At 33.2% G+C, this 19,836-nt stretch overlaps 1 long non-coding RNA gene and 1 other non-coding gene across 7 annotated transcripts; one reads left to right on the forward strand and one right to left on the reverse strand.

Moving 5' to 3' along the window:
- Positions 1–976: 976 nt before the first annotated feature.
- LOC110909731 lies at positions 977–4,546 on the forward strand. 6 transcript variants are annotated; one of them, XR_004866242.1, is made up of 5 exons: positions 977–1,423; positions 1,607–1,772; positions 1,911–1,996; positions 2,079–3,952; positions 4,173–4,546. It is a non-coding gene; the product is annotated as an uncharacterized LOC110909731 (long non-coding RNA). The 6 variants fall into 6 exon arrangements; XR_004866244.1 differs by having other exon boundaries at positions 1,607–1,702; XR_002575572.2 differs by lacking the exon at positions 1,607–1,772 and having other exon boundaries at positions 2,079–3,474; positions 3,662–3,952.
- A 5,026-nt stretch (positions 4,547–9,572) lies between these two features.
- On the reverse strand, positions 9,573–10,192 carry LOC110911776 (the record flags this gene model as incomplete). The annotated part of the gene is made up of 2 exons (XR_002577352.2): positions 9,573–9,872; positions 9,958–10,192. It is a non-coding gene; the product is annotated as a kelch repeat-containing protein At3g27220 (transcript).
- Between the last annotated feature and the right edge of the window lie 9,644 nt (positions 10,193–19,836).

A 19,836-nucleotide genomic window follows, 5' to 3' on the forward strand; every position in this document is an offset into this window, starting at 1 on the left:
TTTCCATTAACCCTTGTCTATTAGTGATTTATTTTAGTATGTTCATAATGTGAATAAAATAAATTTTCTTTAGTATATGCATTTGATAATAGCATTTATATTTTGTATGTTGTGAACTATATACATGTAAGTGTATAAGTATTATAAAGTTATTATTAATGTATGATAAAACTTATATGTATATAATGTACATTTTTAATTTATAATAATTGTTGTATAAATAATATAATATAATATAATAATTACGATAGTAAAAAAATGTATTTAGAAATCCCAACGAATATCTTTTAACAAACTAATGGGTATACTCGATACCCGACGGGTAATTACCCGACAAATACCCGACGGGTATTGGGTCGGGTATGGGACGCGATTTTATAATCGGGTATGGGTATGGGATTACCAATACCCGACCCGAACCCGACCCATTGCCATCCCTAGTTTTAAAGATAAAAAAATGCTCGTTTTTTTTGTGCAATTTTTATAAAAAAAAATAACGTCGTATGAAAGAGTTATTAACGTTTAAAAAATGAGGGGGAATTGGAGAAGAGAGAAATTATTGTCTGGATTGACTAGAATGCCCCTAACAAACCCACGCGCCTCCCATTTCTTCCTTCAATTTCACTTATTTAATCTTAACGCTCGATTAAATAAATAGATGATCAAGATTATTTCCTAGGCTTTCTATCCAAATAAAGTTTCTATTACATCCTAACCCATCCTAACCCTAGTGTATGTTTGAGAATTCATATATAGACGTGTATGTTTCTTGTGTTGTATGTAAGCATATCTATTATATATAATAAATGTGTTAAATTTTTCTGATGTGTCAAGCTAGGAGGCCTCTAAATTTTTGTTTTTTGGCGGGAAAAATTCGGGTCCTTTTTTCCTTCATATGGGCAGACAAGGGATCCATTTTATGACCCGAGTATTTAAATGTTCTAAAACCCTAAATCTAGATCTGCATCTCATTCACTACCGCTTCTCTTCTCTTTGTCACCAACACTCTTCAGTCATTTCTGCGTATCTCTCCCTTGAAATTAATCTGCATCAGTTAGGATCACATCTCCACTTCTTCTAGCAAATGGATATTCATATTCGCATAACGCTTCTTTTCTAAAACCCTAAATTTTTCCTTTTGGTTTACTCATCTCCAATCCTGGATACAAACCCTAATCTCTACTAAGCCGTTTCATCAGATCATATTGCTTCTTCAACAATTGATATTCATTTCAATTCTTAATCTATCGTTTTCTTCGTCAAATAGATGGGTAAGTCCACCAAAATGAAATACGAAGCCCTAGGTATCAGCCACCGTGTTCCTCATTCTTCTTCCTTATGATTCAACTCAAACCCTAACTATTAGCCACCGTGATCCTCATTCTTCTTCGTTGTTCTATGATTCAAAGTCTACAATTGATCGGTATGTATTAATCATTTTGGTATTTGTAATTTTGATTGTTAATTTGTTCCATCTTTGATCGTTTTTCCCGTTTCTGTTAATGATGTTTAGATTTTCTTTCTGATTTATGATTTAATTGGTTGATTAATTTATCTTGATTTTCTTTGTAATTGAGGGTTAAAGTTATTAATTTCTTTTTTTCAGAGGATTTTGTGTGTTGAATTTTGGGTTTGGTGTGTTCATTTGTGATCTTCGAAGCCGTTGATGGTGATTGAAGACTTGAAAAGTTTTACTTTTGTGGTTGGTTCTTGCGCACACATAAACTGTTTATGTGAATGTTATAGGGTTAATTCCATGATTTATGATGTTGGTACAGTTACGAACTTGCTGAATTTGAATTCATCTAGATTATGTTTATCATATTTTATGTTGCTTTTGTTTGATCTTATAATTTCAAAGTGTAAATTTTCACTTAGATGAACAAATATACATGTGCTTTGAGGTACAGGACTGAAGTTTCAGATACTGCTATATCTTTTGAGTTCTTTGGAGGTTGCTTCACTTTCAGGGAAGGACAAGAAGCTTTTTGTTGAGGTAGACAAATAATTTTAATTCTTGAAACCAATAAATAGTTGTTTTTATTTATTTATTGATTGATAAATATTGCATTTTGCAGTAATACATGGCTCTTAATGATGATGGGTGCAGTGGCAACTGCTGCTGATTTCATCAGGTGCTGATTTCATCAGGTATCTTACTTAAATATAAGTCAGTTAAATAACAAATGTGTGACATTCTTAGCCACTGATACAAGTAGTGGATGTTGATAAGTTTGTTTTCCTGACCTTACTGATGATAATAATGTGATGTTCGATTGAAATGTGGCTTATAATAATAGCCCTGTCATTTTCAGTTTCTTCATTTTGATAACAGGTTTGATGAAGTCGATTACAGGTATGCATGAAGACATTTTTCTCGAGATTAACTTCCTCAGATTTGCAGTTTTTATAAACATCATGCTTGATGCTTGCATACTTTTCTTATTTATGACACTGCACTCATTAGAAAATGTTATGCATGTAGGACCAATATTCATATCTCAGTTTGGTATAAGTTACATGGACTCACCACTTTATGAAACCTTAGTTCTGTAGATAATTTATATCCATTTATCTTTCCATTATATAATTGATAATAGAGTGAAAAAGGTCAAATCTATTTCTAATAAAGGTCTCAAAAGATGCATCATCCGCCCCAGATGCGTTTAAGTTGTTCAATGATCTAAAAGGAAAAGGTGCATATCATACTAAAGCATTAAAACATTTTCTATTTCATATCTTTTTTTATCTTACAATTATTCGTTTCCCATTTTATTGTTATTTCAATGGGATGTATTTGAGAACAAGTCCACCGTCATAGTCTATTGTGGAGAGCAATTGTTGCAATTTGGCTATCTTCAGTTCTTATTGGTGATATCAGTTTTGTACCCTTTGTAAGTAATAGCATAAGTTATATTAAACTATTATACTTTGAAACTGTAATCTTCTTTTTCTTACAAATATTAGCATAATTTTAGAAAAATATATACATAACTCATAAAGGTTGGTCATGCATCTACTGAGCAGCTCACTAAATATGTATTGTAGTGCGAATGGCTGATATATGCAACATGGAGGTTGGTAGCTTATTTTTCATCAATACTTCATTGTGTTGGAGCAAGTGAAAAGGTTTTTCAGCTAATTTAATTTGGATGTCTTGCATAGCTGTCAATTTTTAACAAAAGGCATGGAAATTATTATATTATTTCATTCAATTTTCCCTTCTTTTAGGACTGCATCATCATAAATAAATATATATATTTTGCTGTCATCTTGATGATGCATTTCAGGGAGCCAATTTTGATGCAAAGAGCCCCTCTCTATAGCTGGTACATTCTTGTGCAAGGAGCTCATTATTTCATTTTATTTCTTTGCTCAGGACCATCTAAGTTGTGTATTTATCTAAAGTAGGTGGGTCACGAAGGTTGGGTAACTGGTCAGATTGGGTTGGCGTAAAACATGTAAAGTTAGAGGGTGAGTCAAGACAGTGGAGTTTACTGCCATCACTTTGTTGTTCAGTTTTCTAATTACATTATTTTTTTAATTAAATATGATCATACAATAAAGCGTTGAATCGTATAAGCACCAACGATCCAAAAGGTGTGAAGCATCTTTTACCCTATGCTTTTCATAGTTCTACTTAAGTGTGTTTCAATGCCAGGGATTGATTTAGGGTTGAATGGGAGAATTGCTCAGGACAGTGGAATGCTACATCTCCATTAAAGTCGCGTCCCACCGTCAAGAAAGTGCCATAGAGCAAGAGCAGCATGGGTGGGGAGGGGAGTTTTGGTTGTTATGATGAGAGAGAAAGAGAGAGCATGGGTAAAAAAAGAAGTTGAAGGGGTGGAGGATGGGTGGCATGCGGGGTCTTGGAAACGCACACGACCCACTGGGACCTACTGTTGATATCCTTAATGATTAACTAAGCTCAATAATATGGATCGATGAAAAGGTTAGTGTGTTCCGTCGAATTCTATACACTTTTTATGTAATCTTTTAAAAAAAATATAGAAAAATAATGCATAGACTACAAACTATATTATCACTGTAATAGTCTATATATTTCTTTGTATAGGAATTTTAGTTTTTTTTTTCCTTAAATGTAATATGTATATTTCTTTGTACCGAAATCATCACCAATGGAATCTTAACCTTTGAAATTGAAACTGTAGATGGAATCAAGGGGCAGATTGCGGGTTCTTGCGAAAATGGGAGAGGAAGTGGTGGTGGTAGTGAGCGGTGATGGCTGGTGGGTATATCCTTCTAAGAGCAAACTGCATGTGAGTTATATTGTAGTTAACTTTATTGTAGTTCCAAAGCACTATTCCCAACTCACCTTATACTTTTAGTTATATGTTTCACTTTAATTTGTTAATAGACATGATGGGTATATCCTTCTAAGAGCAAACTGCATGTGAGTTGAATTTATTTTACTAGATGTATCTTTCATATGCAGAGTATGTAATTATAAACTATTTTTAGTTAGAGTATGTAATTATAAACTATTTTTAGTTTAGAACCATGGAGCAAGATTCTCTTTGGAAGTGCAAATAGCCTATGTTATTTAAATCTTTGTTTTTTTTTTTCTCTAATCATAAACATGATACATGACCTATGCTCTTTATAAGCATACTTTAGTCATGCTATACTTTTTAACAATAGAATTTTAGTGATTTAGGTCAAGGATTATGAAGGCATCCAGATTTGCAGCCAGAGAAGTAACTTATAAATGTTTATGAATGTATAAAAAAACACTAATGTTGCTATTCTCATAGATGTAATTGTTATATGTAAGAGAACATGTGTACCATTCAGTTGTAATTAGTGATATACGATTTTGTTCGGCTTTTTAGGAGAAATTTAGTGTGAAATCGAGGAAACGAAGAATACGAGCTTATGTTGGCTCTTTACCTCTTAAGTCAGCATCATCAGTCACAGACTCATTTTAGTTACAAGATCAAAGAAGTTGGTCATTCGTTTATCCTTTTCCATTATTAAGTCTATGAATCAAACGAAGAAAATAGTGACTTAAATAAGTGGTATGATCCTAAAGAAGTTGACTGAGTAAGACCTCCCTTTCCTTTTCCATTATTAAGTCTATGAAAAGGTTCACTAGGAAAGCCAAAAATTATGGACTTTCAACAATAATGTTTGCGAGCTACAGATCTGAACTCCGAATATAGTATATAATATATTATAATTGTAGGTGAATGATATTCTTCGGGTCCGCTTTTTCGAGCATACGTCAACATACGTCATTACGTTGGACAAACACCTAGAGGTAGCTCATTGTGTTACTGTTATTTTTTGCTTATCATTACCAAAATTAAAAAAACAAAATTTCTCATTGTTTTTCTTGGTTGTACAAGAATCTAAGGTATCTTTATTTTGCTTAGAAAAATATCGTGTATTAAGAACCTTAGAATAATTTTTCTATGTACACGAATCAGTTGAGAAATTCATGATTGGGAGCTACATTTTTCAGTTTAATGTAATTTAATATCTACATAAGTAACGGAACTTTTCTTTTATTTCAAGGTTCATGTTTAAATGTATTTTTTTTATCAAAAAATAAAAAACATATCATTTCTCAACACACATATTCATAAAAAGATTTAAGGGTGTGTTAATGACTATTGAACCCATATATTATTGTTGCTTTTGATTGTAATTTAAATTTTTCTACCCGGGTATCTACCTGGGGAATAACCTAGTTTTAATACATATTTATGAAGCCTTGAGACACCTTATTGATCTAAATCTCCAACGGCAATTGTGAAGATTAACCTTGCATGTAATTAGCTCACTACGTAAACAAATAACTATCAATTTCATAAATTTATAGATTGGATCCTGCATTCACACAAAAGGGAATTTACTCAACATGGATTATATGGAAGACTTCATACCTGCTGATACAAGCTACTTTGTTAATAATTTATATAAATACTAGAGTCAAATTGAGAAATCGGCAATGGCAGAAGCATAGAGAGCAGTAGGAGAGACTCGATTACTCGAATTCAAATCAAATCAAGTGACGATGCATAAGCGCATCGATGATTGATTGGATTGAGCAAGAGACACTGGTAAAAATCTGAGTAACTATATTAAAGGAAGTGTACACAGAGAGAGAGAGAGAGAGAAAGAGGATAATAAAACCCTATCTAATGGTAGTAGAGAAGAAGGAGAGATCTGAAGCAGCAATAATAATGAATAATAAATAATAATGATAATTAAATTTAGAAATGGATTTGTTGGGATTGGGGTTTTCCCTAAAAGCTTGTAGCTCCTTCTAAACGCTACTAGTAGTAGCGTTCAACCAAAAGCTTCAAGCTCCTAACATAAAAGCTTCAAGCTCCTTCAACCAAACAAGACTTTTTATTAAGTATGAGCTTTTTATTAAAAGCTTAAAGTTAGAATCTCATTCAACGATCATGGAGTGAGATCTCCTACTTTTATTATTATTTTATTTTTCTTATCATTTAATTTAAGTTAATTTAAAACCACACTTTTATTTCCTATCAACTTTAAAAAGTTTTAATTAAGACACTCGTATCGTTTTTATGCCATTGGATAACTTAACATTTAAATCGAGTTATGTCATTTTTTTCATTTGTCAAGAAATAAATGAAGCATAAGATACTAGGGTCGGATTATTTTAATATATGAAATTATATTTATTAAATATAAAAAAACTTTAATTACATTAAAAAAAATTTAAAAAAGGTACAATCCAAGTTATCACTCAACGTTAGCATCAGTTAAAAGGGGAAAAAGAAAACAAAAATCTACATCACCACGGTTACCTATGAAATAAATAAAAAAACTCTTAATTTTAAAGAAAAATGAATGGTGAGTGACCTGATTGGAACACTTTTAAAACTTGAGTGACCTAATTAGAACATTTTTAAAATTTTGTTACTATTCTACAAAGTTACCTCTTTTTTATTGTTCTTTTTTTTTTTGGATAAATGACAAGAATATGAATCCCGAACGTGTACTTGAGTAGTTGAGTATGAGATCGAATATAAAAAGTTTTGTGAGTATAAGACATATATGATATTGCTATAGTACGTAGATGATGCATGTTTGATTTCTCAAACTCGTCTACCTGTATTGAAATTGAAAATAATAAACAATATGTTAGAATTTGCATTACTTGAATAGTTGAATTTGTTAGATTAATATTTTGTTTTTCAAGTCAGGCTAAGTTTAAGATCCGAATTCTGGCATGGTGAATAATTGTAAATTTTAATTACAAAAGACAATAGACAGATACACCCGTGCCCCCAATAATCAGGCTTGACATTGACATTATTACTATTCGGCACCAAACAAATAATAATGTCAAGTTTTTTTAAAAAAAAATAGAGAACTTATTAACATATAAGTAGTGTAGATTTTTATAAATTATTATTTAATATGCCGAAATGAAATTTATATATTTGCCATCATGGTCACAAATTCTTTTTGAAGTTGGGACATTGTCAAACAATAAACAAGGTTAAATAAGGTTATTAGTTAGGTGGTTATGATGTGCTTTTTTGTGTTATTTAAAGTTCTAGGTGTTATATTGCTTTCTTATATGCTTAGGGTCTACTATAATTCTCCACCAAGAGCATTGATTAATTTGTATTATAACATTCTGAATTGGTTTATAGGCATTATAGTCTAACGGAGATGGATATGATCGGATGATTTTGCTGGTGATACGATGATACTTCACTAGTCTGTCAGTGATCCAAATTTTGCGTTAAAAAATCAAAATGACACATAAAAAAGGAATGAAACTTTCCACATGGCTAATTTTGAATGGTGTCTATTTCTAAGATTTAAATTTTAATGTAATATATGTGAATCTTATTAATTAAATGGTTTAAATATCTCAATAGATTGGCACAGGTTGGATCTCACAAATGAATATTTCTCAAGCATGAGTCGAGTCAAACTCACTTAAAGGAAGAAATTTTGGTTTTGCTTACATGAAAATGATTTAGTAATGGTAAAAGAGTTACATAAGATCAAACTTCATGTATTATTTTTTATTTATTACATATGATCAAACTCCAAGTTATAATGCATCATATATCGCTATAAATGCAACATAAATCACATGGAACTTAAGAAATACTCAATTGAGTAGCTATGGGATGAATGATATGTTAAAACCATTTACAATTTTCATTTCTACATTAATAGAGGAAATATGAGAAAATAAGGATGTTATTTTATGTTTAAAATACATATTTATTTAAGTGTGGATTCAAATATGGTGTTTGAATGTGTTTATGTTTTATTCGTATACTTGAAAGATGGTAAAAAAGGTAGTTTTCGTATGAAAAATGCGATGAAACTGGAATATAAGCTTGGAATATAAACTGGAATATGAAACTGGAAGCATATCTTGTATGATTACCCGATTTGCTGACGAACACGAGATGAGATTTCAGAAAATAAGCTTGGTTTTCTCTTAGAATCCCGATACACTATTTGATCAAATTGTTTGTCGGTACACACAAATGTTTAATCGGATTAGACCAAGAAATCAAGAACGAAATTGTTGTTTAATTGAGAAGTAACCGTACTCTATTATGTTGAACGTATCGACCAAGATAATCATGTCTCCCTATTGTAGCAACCCATCAGATCTGCTCCAGTGGTATCGGTACCGAAATTCGTCAAAACTGGGTACTGGTTCCGAAATATTCAGGACGGTATGGTACGGGACCGGTATTTGAAGGTAAAATTTGGTATTTTACCGGTACCGTACCGAACCGGTACCGATACCGAAAATGCCAAAAAAGTGGGTCAAAGCGGCATAATGCTGTTATTCCTTAGTAAGCTTATAATATTGGTTTATATGTCGATGATGCTGTTATTTTTTGGACAATACTGAATTATCATGGCTTCATTGGGTCAAAGCAGTAAAACTGCTAGTATATGCAACTAAAACTACTGTCACTTGTTATTTTGTAAGGGATAAACCTTAAAGTTCTACATCCCTATGTTGTCAAAGACGCAAGGCGCAGGCGAGGCGTGGAGCCTAGGGGCAAGACGCAAAAAAAGCGAGGCTTTTTTAAGAAAGACGCCTATAGAGGAAAAAAAACTAAAGGATATATTATGCTTTGAAAATTAACACAATTCCACATATAAAAGCCATTTAATTTTGGTGTTTTAGTTTTTAAAAAAGATTAGTATGGTCTGGTGGTGGCTGATTAGATTAAAAAGGACAAGGAGACACATCTTTATCCAATGGTTAAAAGGTTGACTTTTCAAGTCAGTTGAAACAATGGTTTAGAGCTGTGAAAAAGCTGTAAAAAGCTTTAAAAATAGCATAAAAAAAGAAAGGAGCGCCTGACAGAATTAAGCCCACGTTTTTCTCTCGCTGCGCCTGGTTGCGGACGCTCGCCTGAGCACCGTTTTTACCAAAAAAAAAAAAAAGCCCAGGTTTGCGCCTAAGCTACCACTAGGCGCGCCCCCGGTGCGCTTTTGACAAAATGTACATCCATTAGCCAATTATGTGTTGAGTGGTGATTTTATGACCAAAAACGCTGATACAACTTGAAACTATATTTATCATGGTATGACTAAATGCATTAACTATCAAAACCGGAACAAAATTACTCTAGACTGTATACTTTTTTGCCGCAAATGAAACGAGCAAAAAGAATAGACGTTTTTTTTTTTGGGAAATGAGAACAAACTTTTTACAAGCTCAATTTGGTTCGCCATAAGTCCGCCACAACTTTCCTCGGTTGTGGATTATCTGGTCCTTTGTCTCGCTGTCCCGACGTTATATAAAACCATCCCTTCCAGTATGCTGCTTGCGTAGTTTTCACACGATAAGGAAGTTTTCCAATCACGTGCCATTTCTGTGTAGATTTTAATTATTAACGCGCTAATCTATGTATAAAGCAAAGCATAAAAACAACAAAAAAGATGCGATGATGACTATACCTGTGAGTCAAGATCAAACCGGAACAACTCTCCAACTAATATCATTCGCTTTGTCACAGGATTTTTCTCGGTTGTTCCCCCCCGCGATCACAATGGAATTGTTAAGAACTACCCATGATGTTTCTATATGTGAAACGGGTTTTGGCATAGGTGGCAATGTATGCCACTTCATCTTGTCATCAAGCATGTAAACATCACTATAAACAACCTGAAGTTTTGAACATTTGTCAACAGTTCAGTTTATAATCTGCTGCAATAAGAAATCTTTCACAAATGTTTCGGCTACAGGAGGAGTTCGACATTGAGGGCCCTGTTGGCCTGAAACAACGTATATATATCTCCCGTCGGTTGCCATTCCTAAATGGGAATTAGCCATCTGTTTTGGTGTGGCAAAGCTTTCTTCCCATTTGTTGTTTGTGAAATTGTAAACGTCAACATGGGAATGTACCTATCATAAAATATATATCATTTAAAACACAATCAAAATGACCGAAGTATAAAGATTATGTTATGCAGTTTCCCATGAAACAAAGATTGATACTTAAATGGTCAAGGTTTCTATATCCCGAAAACACATAAAAGAGTTCATTGATTTGTATCGAAGCACCGTCAAGACGTGGCACAGGCGCAGGTGCCATCTCTTCCCATTCGGTTTTGCGTGCAGGTAAATCGGCAAAGGTTCCTGATAGTAACCTCTCAGGAATTTATCTTTTGCATCTTTAAAACTTGAAATCTAAAATGCAGCATTTAAACAAATTAAAAATAAAAAAAGTCAAAGATTCATACTTCAATAGTTCAATGCTCTACCACACTCAGATCAACAGCATTTACTACAAACAACACAAACCCATAACCCAAAATTCAATTTTGAGTTTAGCTGATCACATGAAGAAAATGCAAATTTTGACTTTTTTGGGTCAATTTCAGTTAGACCCCATGTCAAAATTGTACAAATGTAGGTAGCCAAAAGGGAAAATGTAAATTAATATGTGTTTGCCAGCATGTAATCTATATTAAACACAAGTTTTTAATAGTTAACTTCCTAACAATATTATATAATTTCGAATCAGGTACAACTACCATTGACCTCAAAAGTCAAAATTAAAAAATGAAAAGGGGATAATTACAAGATCATTTTTTTGGCGAACCCAATTATAATGGATAGAGGTAAATGCAGCGGAAGATGAAGCCCAAAAATAATTGAAACTCAATGCGGCACCAACAAAAACACCAGCGAACAACAAGAGGATTCTTGATTTATAAGAAATGTGATTCTTTTTCATCATATTTTATATGATCAGAGGATCTCGGAAACCAGATGAAACCCATATGCATATGGTGTGTGCGAACATTGGAATGGTGTGGTGGCGGGTTACCGGTAGAAAAAAGCGGTCGCCGATGGTCTCCGATCACCGGTAGACAGCCGATGTTTATAGGAAAAATAAGCAAATCATGCATGATAATACATAATGCTTTGTTATGACGGTGACCTGGTTTTGAACATTGAAATGTATAAATTATAAATAGCAAAATATAGGGAAAACTTTTGTGGCCAAACTTTTGTGAAACAAATAACACTACTAATTAAATTAGTGTAAAATAAATACTTTGCTATTGGGTAATTAATAGATTTTAGGAAGAGTAAACTGTGAAAACGGTCCCTGAGGTTTGGTCAATTTTGTTATTTTAGTCCAAAACTCAAATATTTTGAATCTGGATCCATGTGGTTTCAATTTTGTTGTCATTTTTATCCAAAATCAAAATCTGGTAAGATTTTTCAGTTAACATCCAGTTTTTCTGTCTTTTTCCTCCCTTTAATGGAGTACAAAATGTTCATTTAATATTTTATTATAAAAAATTAAAAAATCTGACCATTTTGCCCTTCATTAAAAGAGAGATTAAAGACAGAAAAGCTGGATATTAACCGGAAAATTTGACCAGATTTTAATTTTGGATGAAAATGGCAACAAAATTAAAACCACGGGGACCTAGATTCAAAAGATTTGAGTTTTGAACTAAAGTGACAAAAGTGAGCAAACTTCAAGGACCATTTTGGCAATTTACTCTTTTAGGAAACATAGTTGTAATTGTAAATTGTAAAGTATCCGATTAAACAATTTAATTTACAATGAACGATGATATTTAAATTAAAACGAGGGGGTGGTTGTTTTTGCAGAAGTCTATGTTATGTTCTGTTTCTATTTTTCTGTTTTTGTTATGTTGAAGTTTGGATGAATTATGAAGGATGTAATTGAAAATGCTTTTGTTTATGTTGAAAGGTAATATGTGTTTATGTGTGTTGAATAATCTTTTACTTGTTCTTTGCTGCATTTGTGCAATATAAATATCAGATGACTGGATGTATTTGAGAGTCAAGTTTTTATTTTCCGTGCATTATTAAATGAATGCATAAGTGAGAATTTGATCTCGTTAATAGTTGTTTTGGCGTAGTCTTAAACTTTACAGTACGTCGATGTAAACCAGTTATTTAGAGGGTAAAGGGTTAATCTTGCTTCATTTGAAGCTTCAACTTGTTATTTTTTCACTTTGATATTAAAAATCAATGTTGAAGCTTTTGCCAAAGCCGAACCAACACCATTGTTATCATATTATCGATTTTGCTTGTTTCAGTTTTCTTTCTTTCCTGGGTCCGCATTGACCCCTTTGTGACAAATACTAATAAACTTGATCCGATTATAGGCCAATGTGGGAACGATAGTTAGCTCTAGGGGATATCTGACTTGTAAGCTTGATTTATCTCTCACGTGATACAATTATATGCACGTTCATCTTTTTAGTACACGAAAGAAAAATAGCTAAAGAGGCTTAACCACATAAGTTGTTGAAAGAAAGAATGACTAAGTCATCAAAGCTACAAACTTGCTTAATTTATTTAAAAAAGATATAAAACATTATGGGTCTTGGTGTCATATCATATCCTGAAACAAAATGAAAATTAAAAAATGGTTAAGCTAGTGATGAAGTAATATAGCAAGAAAAAAAGTTGCAGTTGTATATACTTACTGAACGTATTCGACATTAACTTTTCCCCCTTGAGATTTGGAGATTGCGGAGAAAGCATCATTGATAAGACAATAGTCGAGGGACACGGACTTTAAGAACAATAATCAACCACTCGAACATCAATTGTGCCATCTCTGCACGGTTTTCTACTTCCACTCAGACATTTTAATCTGTAACGCCTACCACACGCAGCCCCATTATCCCACAATCCTTCGCTGACCGATATAAACAAGTTTCCTGATGGAAATTGATCTGCTTGGTTTCCATTGCACCTTGTAGCTACATTCACATACAAAGCTAGTCAGCTGCTTGAAACATACATAATGAACATAATAACAACATTAATAAAACTTATGTTAAAAATACTTACGTGTGTAAGGAGGGTCATATGACGTGGCAGTGCCAACATCACCCAAAGCATACTTGACACCTAGAAACACAAAAACACCCATGAATATTACAACTTTTTCCCATTACTACACTTATGACTCTTGCTCTGTTTTAAGATGCATCCCTTTGATGTCTATTTATACCCTCCCCAACCCAAGCAGTTATATGTATAAACACACGTGCCTTATGCTATATAGTGATGGCTATTGTTTTATTAATATATATGTGGGATAAGCTTCATCAGATATATGTACGTTTGTGGAAGGGTTCAAATCTTTACTTTTCAACAAGATAATCAAATTATGAAAATATGATATGATATTAAAGGCTTATATATCTGTGTGTGTGCTAAAATAATATACAATGAAATATACAAATAGAAAAATAGAGGTGTATTTGGTACAAAATCAATTCTTAATAAACTGTGAGAACCGCATAATACACTTGTACATAGTTCTTTAGATAGAAGAGATTGGGCAAGTGGTTACATAACCACCTTGTGTATTGTTGTTAAGGTAAAACGTGCAAGTATTTTTTTTTTTTTTACGGCAAACTAACCTACTCCTAAATATAGTCCTATACCTACACCTGTAGGAATTGAACCCTCCACCCTTGGATAGAGGGGATGCACCTAACCACCACACCATGTCCTTTGGGGACATATGTACAAGTATAGTATTCTCACGAATATCTACTAAAAGCTGACTATGTATTGAATGCTCATCTAGAAACGTAAACATTAACCTTTTAGCGGATTAGGACAACCTATGGGCCAAGATGATCTATACAACTTTAGTTATCATTATTATGCTTAATAGTTTAACATATAAAATATGAAATAATGTGCATAGAATTAAATTGATTTGTATTTTAATGTTGTGGGTGTATAGTGTGTTGTGTCATGTAAAGTACATTATAATAAGACAATTTGGAAAACTTAGGAACCAAAAAGACAGGTAATATTCTTTCAATCATGATCAAAGAGGATAAACTTTAAAACTTGCACCTCATCCAACTTTGCATGAATCCTAGTTTCTATAGGTTTGGCTAATTAAAGTAAAAAAAAATGCTTATCATACCTACCACTATATAGTTCTAAAAGGATGACTTCTGATATATGCATGAAACAACTTTTATCACTCTTTATTAAATAAACAATTTACTTTGATAATGGAAGATCTTGACTACTTAAGTTCCTGCAGCCACATCCACTAATCACAGATTTATTATTAATTACAAAAACCATATTGTATGATATTTACAATAAGTCAATAAACAAATTATTATAACCACATTGACCTCGGATCAATTTGTTTTTGTACATTCTGTCACGTTTATCTCATCGATACAAGGTAAAGTATTAAGTATTAAACTCTACGATATGAGACAAAAAATAAGAAAATAACATACAAAGTCCTTTGATGTATGATGTATTTTAGTTGATGTTTATCAACCCAATTGTAGTAATATTTTTGGCCCATACTTCGGCTAGCCAACCAAAGTGGCTTCCCACAATCACCACTAACCAAAGTCTCACGGTCCAAATTAAAAAAAAAAAAAAAAAACCTATAAATGTTTGATTTCATTACGTCAAAGTATTGTTAACTAAAACCAAATAAAAAACATGAAAAATGAAAAGGATAAAGAAGGTGATTGACTTCAAGTTAGTGGAGGAATGATAATACTGATCAAGCTTCAGAAAGTGGTTAAACTCGTGGTCATCCACATATTTCTTTAATATATTTTATCACCTTTTTGTTACAAAATTAAAATAACTAGTAACAACACATGCGAGCGTTGCGGCGCGGGTACATCGCAAACATCAAATGAATTAGTCCAAACGTTGTGTGATGCGATAACCATATAAAAACACACGTTTAAAAGTAATCGATTCAACTCAATGTAACCTATATAAACAACGTGATTGGATCAATAATTTAAAACATAAAGTAAATCAAATTTATACCGTACAATCATAACATATTACATGTGACCCTAGTCATAAAAAATGTAACATGTATAACGGAAAAGTTGACACGTATACTCAAAAGAGATTAATTAGAGTTTTTAAAAGGGGAAAAAACAAAGCACAATTTGACTCCACTCCAATTGAAACAAAATTTACAAAACATTCATAAAATAATCACGAAAATATATTATATTTGATCTAACTCGTTCCCCTAAAAAGTTTATGTCAGAACATACACCAACTCGAATTTATACCGAAATGTACATAAAAATGTGCACGAAAAAAATGGTTTTTTGTTAAATGAAAACGTATTACATTTAACCTAAATCATTTCCAGGAAAAGTTTACATTGTAGAGCAAATCGAATTTATACTGACATGTACACAAAAATATGCACGTAAAAAATTAGTTTTTCTTAAGTAAAGGGGTATAGTGGCAAACTCGAAACAAATTATTAGTAATAACTTAATAGGTTAAATACGTTCTTAAAATCGTGACAAGTAGCACTAATGCCACACCACTGACAACGACCACCAACTTTAGAAGAGCTCGTAAAGATAAAATAAAAAAAAGTAAAAAAATAACATTGAACGAAAAACGGACGTAAAATCGTTGAACCACGCACGCCCGTTGCGAGGTGTTAATGCGAAGAAATTAGCCATAAACGTTAAACATTGAAAAATAATAACTAAGTCGATCTAGGACCCGCGCATTGCAACGAACTTGTTAAACGAAGAAAAATAGAAGCGTTGTGACTGGTCTGTCAAACGGGAAAAAACAGAAGAAAAACGGTTGAATCTCACACTCACGTTGCGGCGTGTTGACTCGCAAAATTTAGAACGAAACGTAAAACGAAAAACTTGCGAAACATGAAAAGTAGGGGGCGAAAGTTAAAAATAAAAAGTGTTGGGGTTAAATTGTAAAAGTTAAAAAGCTTTTGGTTAAAAATAAAAAAGTCAAACGGGTTAAATGCAAAAGATAAAAACTTTGGGTTAAAAATGAAAAATACAAAAACTTTTTTGAAAAACTCCCAACACATAGTTTACAACAATGTAGAGCAAAAAATGTTACTAATTTATATTTTTTAAATGTTTTAAATATGAAGGCATTACATAATATAATAGTTTGTACACAAGGCTATACCACATGTAAATAATAACAACCGAAAAAACATATATCTAAGAGGATATCAAGTAAGATTATTTGATATCGGTATGATACGAATACTCGGTATAGCAACCGAAAAACATATATCTAAGAGGATATCAAGTAAGATTACTTTCATGTGGTTGGTTTTTGTTAGTATATACAAGTAAGATTACTCGTGCTACGTATCATGATTTCGGTCGATATCGGTATGATACGAATATTCGGTATAGCAACCGAAAAACATATATCTAAGAGGATATCAACACGTGTTTACATCGATCGAAAAACATTAAAAGATTTTTACATTAAACTGTATCTTTGTGCCGCATTAAATTGTCGGAGAAAATACATGGAAGCGTAGAAGAAAAAGCATGTCGCAAGGTTATGACCGAATCAAAGAGAAAATTTAAAAATGTATGTTGACGATCTACTTTATAAACCTATGCCTAAACTAAAACTCAAAATTACTAACATAAAGAAGAGGTAATTGAAAAAGAACAAAAATAAAAAGTAAATAAGAGAAAAATAAGTCTTAAAATAAATCTAAGAGTTATATATATATATATATATATATATATATATATATATATATATATATATATATATATATATATATATATAGGGTAGGGTTCATGAATGAACAATAATTTATTTGTGAACAAAATGAACTTATCCTGACCATTGATTTTGTAGATCTAGATTTTTTCTTTAGTGGCAAAATTGTAATTATCTTTTGTAACTTACAAGTATTTTGTGACAACTCGAGTTTCTGACTTTCACTTTCGCATTAAATGCGCGTTGACTTTGACTGTTTAGTTGTTTGGATTGTGAACTTGTAATTGTACACGTTGTGTTTTAATGAAGCGTACTGTCATTTTGCGTATATGTGATTACTTGCTGAAATGGAAAATAATATTATAACTATTATGAAGAACACTTAGTCTAGATCACTCGAAAATGGCACACAGTTCGAAAGACTCGAAGGACCACGAAAGATGACTTTCAATCCGAAGGATCAACCTTCGAATTAAAGGTTCCCGAAACATATCATTCGGCCAAAGACTTCATCCTTCGAACACGAAACATATCTTTCGACATGTTTCGGCCCAGCCATTCTGATGGGCTTGGCCCATTCCTGTAATATGTTTATATACGTGAATGCATGTAAACAGACGGTTATTTTCTGAAAAACCCTAGTTCCCTTGCGTGTGTGTGTGACGGCATAGCAAACCTATCCTCTGTTCGAAGGATTTCCATTCCGTAATCCAGATTTCCGGTTAGTATGCGATGATTATTATGCTAATAGATGATGCTTCGAGTATGCATAACTTCATGATTTATCGATTGTTTTGCAATATGTTGTTTGTATATTAACCGAATACGTATGCTAATTGAATAGGTATGTTGATCAGATTTAGTTGATAATCGGATGCGTATGTTAACCGGATTGTTTGTATGATGTTAACCTGTTTAATCGATTACGTATGTGATGCATCCGAACGGTTCTGCTAGTATGATTGGTTGTCTATACTTGAGGCTTTGATGTTGTTTTAATAGAATCGCATGATAATGATTTAGGGCCGGTTCGGTGGTGATATTATTGTTCATGTGGTTAAGTTAGGGTTCATGAGACTTAATATGAAACTCCCCGTTGATTTGATTCTGAGGTAATTGAATACTGAAATTGTGTTGATTGATAATGGTTATGTTTGGAAACAATGTAACAAATTCAGAAAATTTAGGAAACACGTAACTGATTGTAACCGAAAGATATCTGCTGCTCGAACCATAGCTGTGACCGAAGGATGCTTGTCCTTCGAATCATGGCTGTTGACCGAAGGATGACTTTACCGAACCATAGTAGTGTATGCCGAAAGATAATAGTTAGTCGAAACATAGTTGTAACCGAAAGATAGGTTGGTCGAAAGATGACATATGGTTCGAAACATAGCAATTGATCCGAAAGACAACTGTGATAACTTATATACCGAAAGATATGTGGTTATAAGCATACTTTGAATGATTTAATGTGAAGTAATACGTGTTGTTCGGATATGCAAACTGACTGTTATGTGAACATTAAATTGCATGCGAATCATTGTGAACATGAACTGATTTGTTATACATGCATACAATAGGACGTGATTAAATTCTTGTGAGTGCATAACCTAGCATACCGAGCAAACCAAGGTGAGTTCACACAGCCAAGGCATGGGTTCCCAGGGTGGGAATGGGTTGGATGATTACTTGTGCATACTTTGATATTATAACGAACGATTAAACTGTTGATGCTTACGAACTGCCTTCGCACACACCCTGGTCGGTAAAGACTATGGTCGCGAACGAACTACTCAACTGCCTTCGCACACACCCTGGTCGGTAAAGACTATGGTCGCGAATTGATTAACCGCCTTCGCCCACACCCTGGTCGGTAAAGACTATGGTCGCGAACTATACGAACCCAATCTTCGCACACCTGCCTGGGAGGCCGCGATGGAACTAATCATATGGAACGTAACGATTAAACCATTACTCACACAATACGATATTGAACTTTAAACTGTGAACTCGCTCAACTAGTTTGTTGATTATCTGCTGCATGCCTTGCAGGACCTTAGGTACTTATGGAGCTTGCACTGGAGGAGCGGGACGTTGTGGGCAGTGGATTATGAACGCTATGTTTAAACATTTCGAATAATTGAACTTATGGTTTACTTGGGTTATTCACTTATGCTTCCGCTACTGATACTATGTTTGTTTTGAAACATCAATTGTATTGAATGAGGTTTTACGAACTACTTTATTTATGTTATGCTATGTTCAATATGATTGATGGCTTGACCCTGGTCAGTCACGCTCCCAAGCGGTGATACTCCGCAGGTGGATTTTGGGGGTGTGACAGATTGGTATCAGAGCCATTGGTTATAGAGAACTTGGTTTTAATATGGGAAAACGTTTTATTAAAACCAGACTATAACCAGAACAGTGCTCTCAACGATCCACAACGACGCTTCGCTCCACGTGCAAGACTCAACTTCCTAGGTAATAAGGTTTATGTTTATTGCCTACATGCTAGAACTGCATAGAACTTTGCTCGTAGTATGCTTACATTACTTTGCTCACAACTTGTTATTGCTTGAGAACACATACGTGCTTACACTCTTCTGTCATCGCACTATTCGTGAACCATTCTTACTTATGCTACCTTTACTGTTCGATCATGTCTGGACGTGTTGACATGACTCAAGCCCAGTTGACGGCTCTCATTAACGAACAAGTTGCTGCGGCACTTGCAGCCGCACAAGCAGGAGGTATAACCTGCTATCCCAGACCTATTCTAGGATGTT

This window comes from Helianthus annuus, chromosome 9, assembly GCF_002127325.2.
Source record: "Helianthus annuus cultivar XRQ/B chromosome 9, HanXRQr2.0-SUNRISE, whole genome shotgun sequence".
Lineage (NCBI taxonomy): Eukaryota > Viridiplantae > Streptophyta > Magnoliopsida > Asterales > Asteraceae > Helianthus > Helianthus annuus.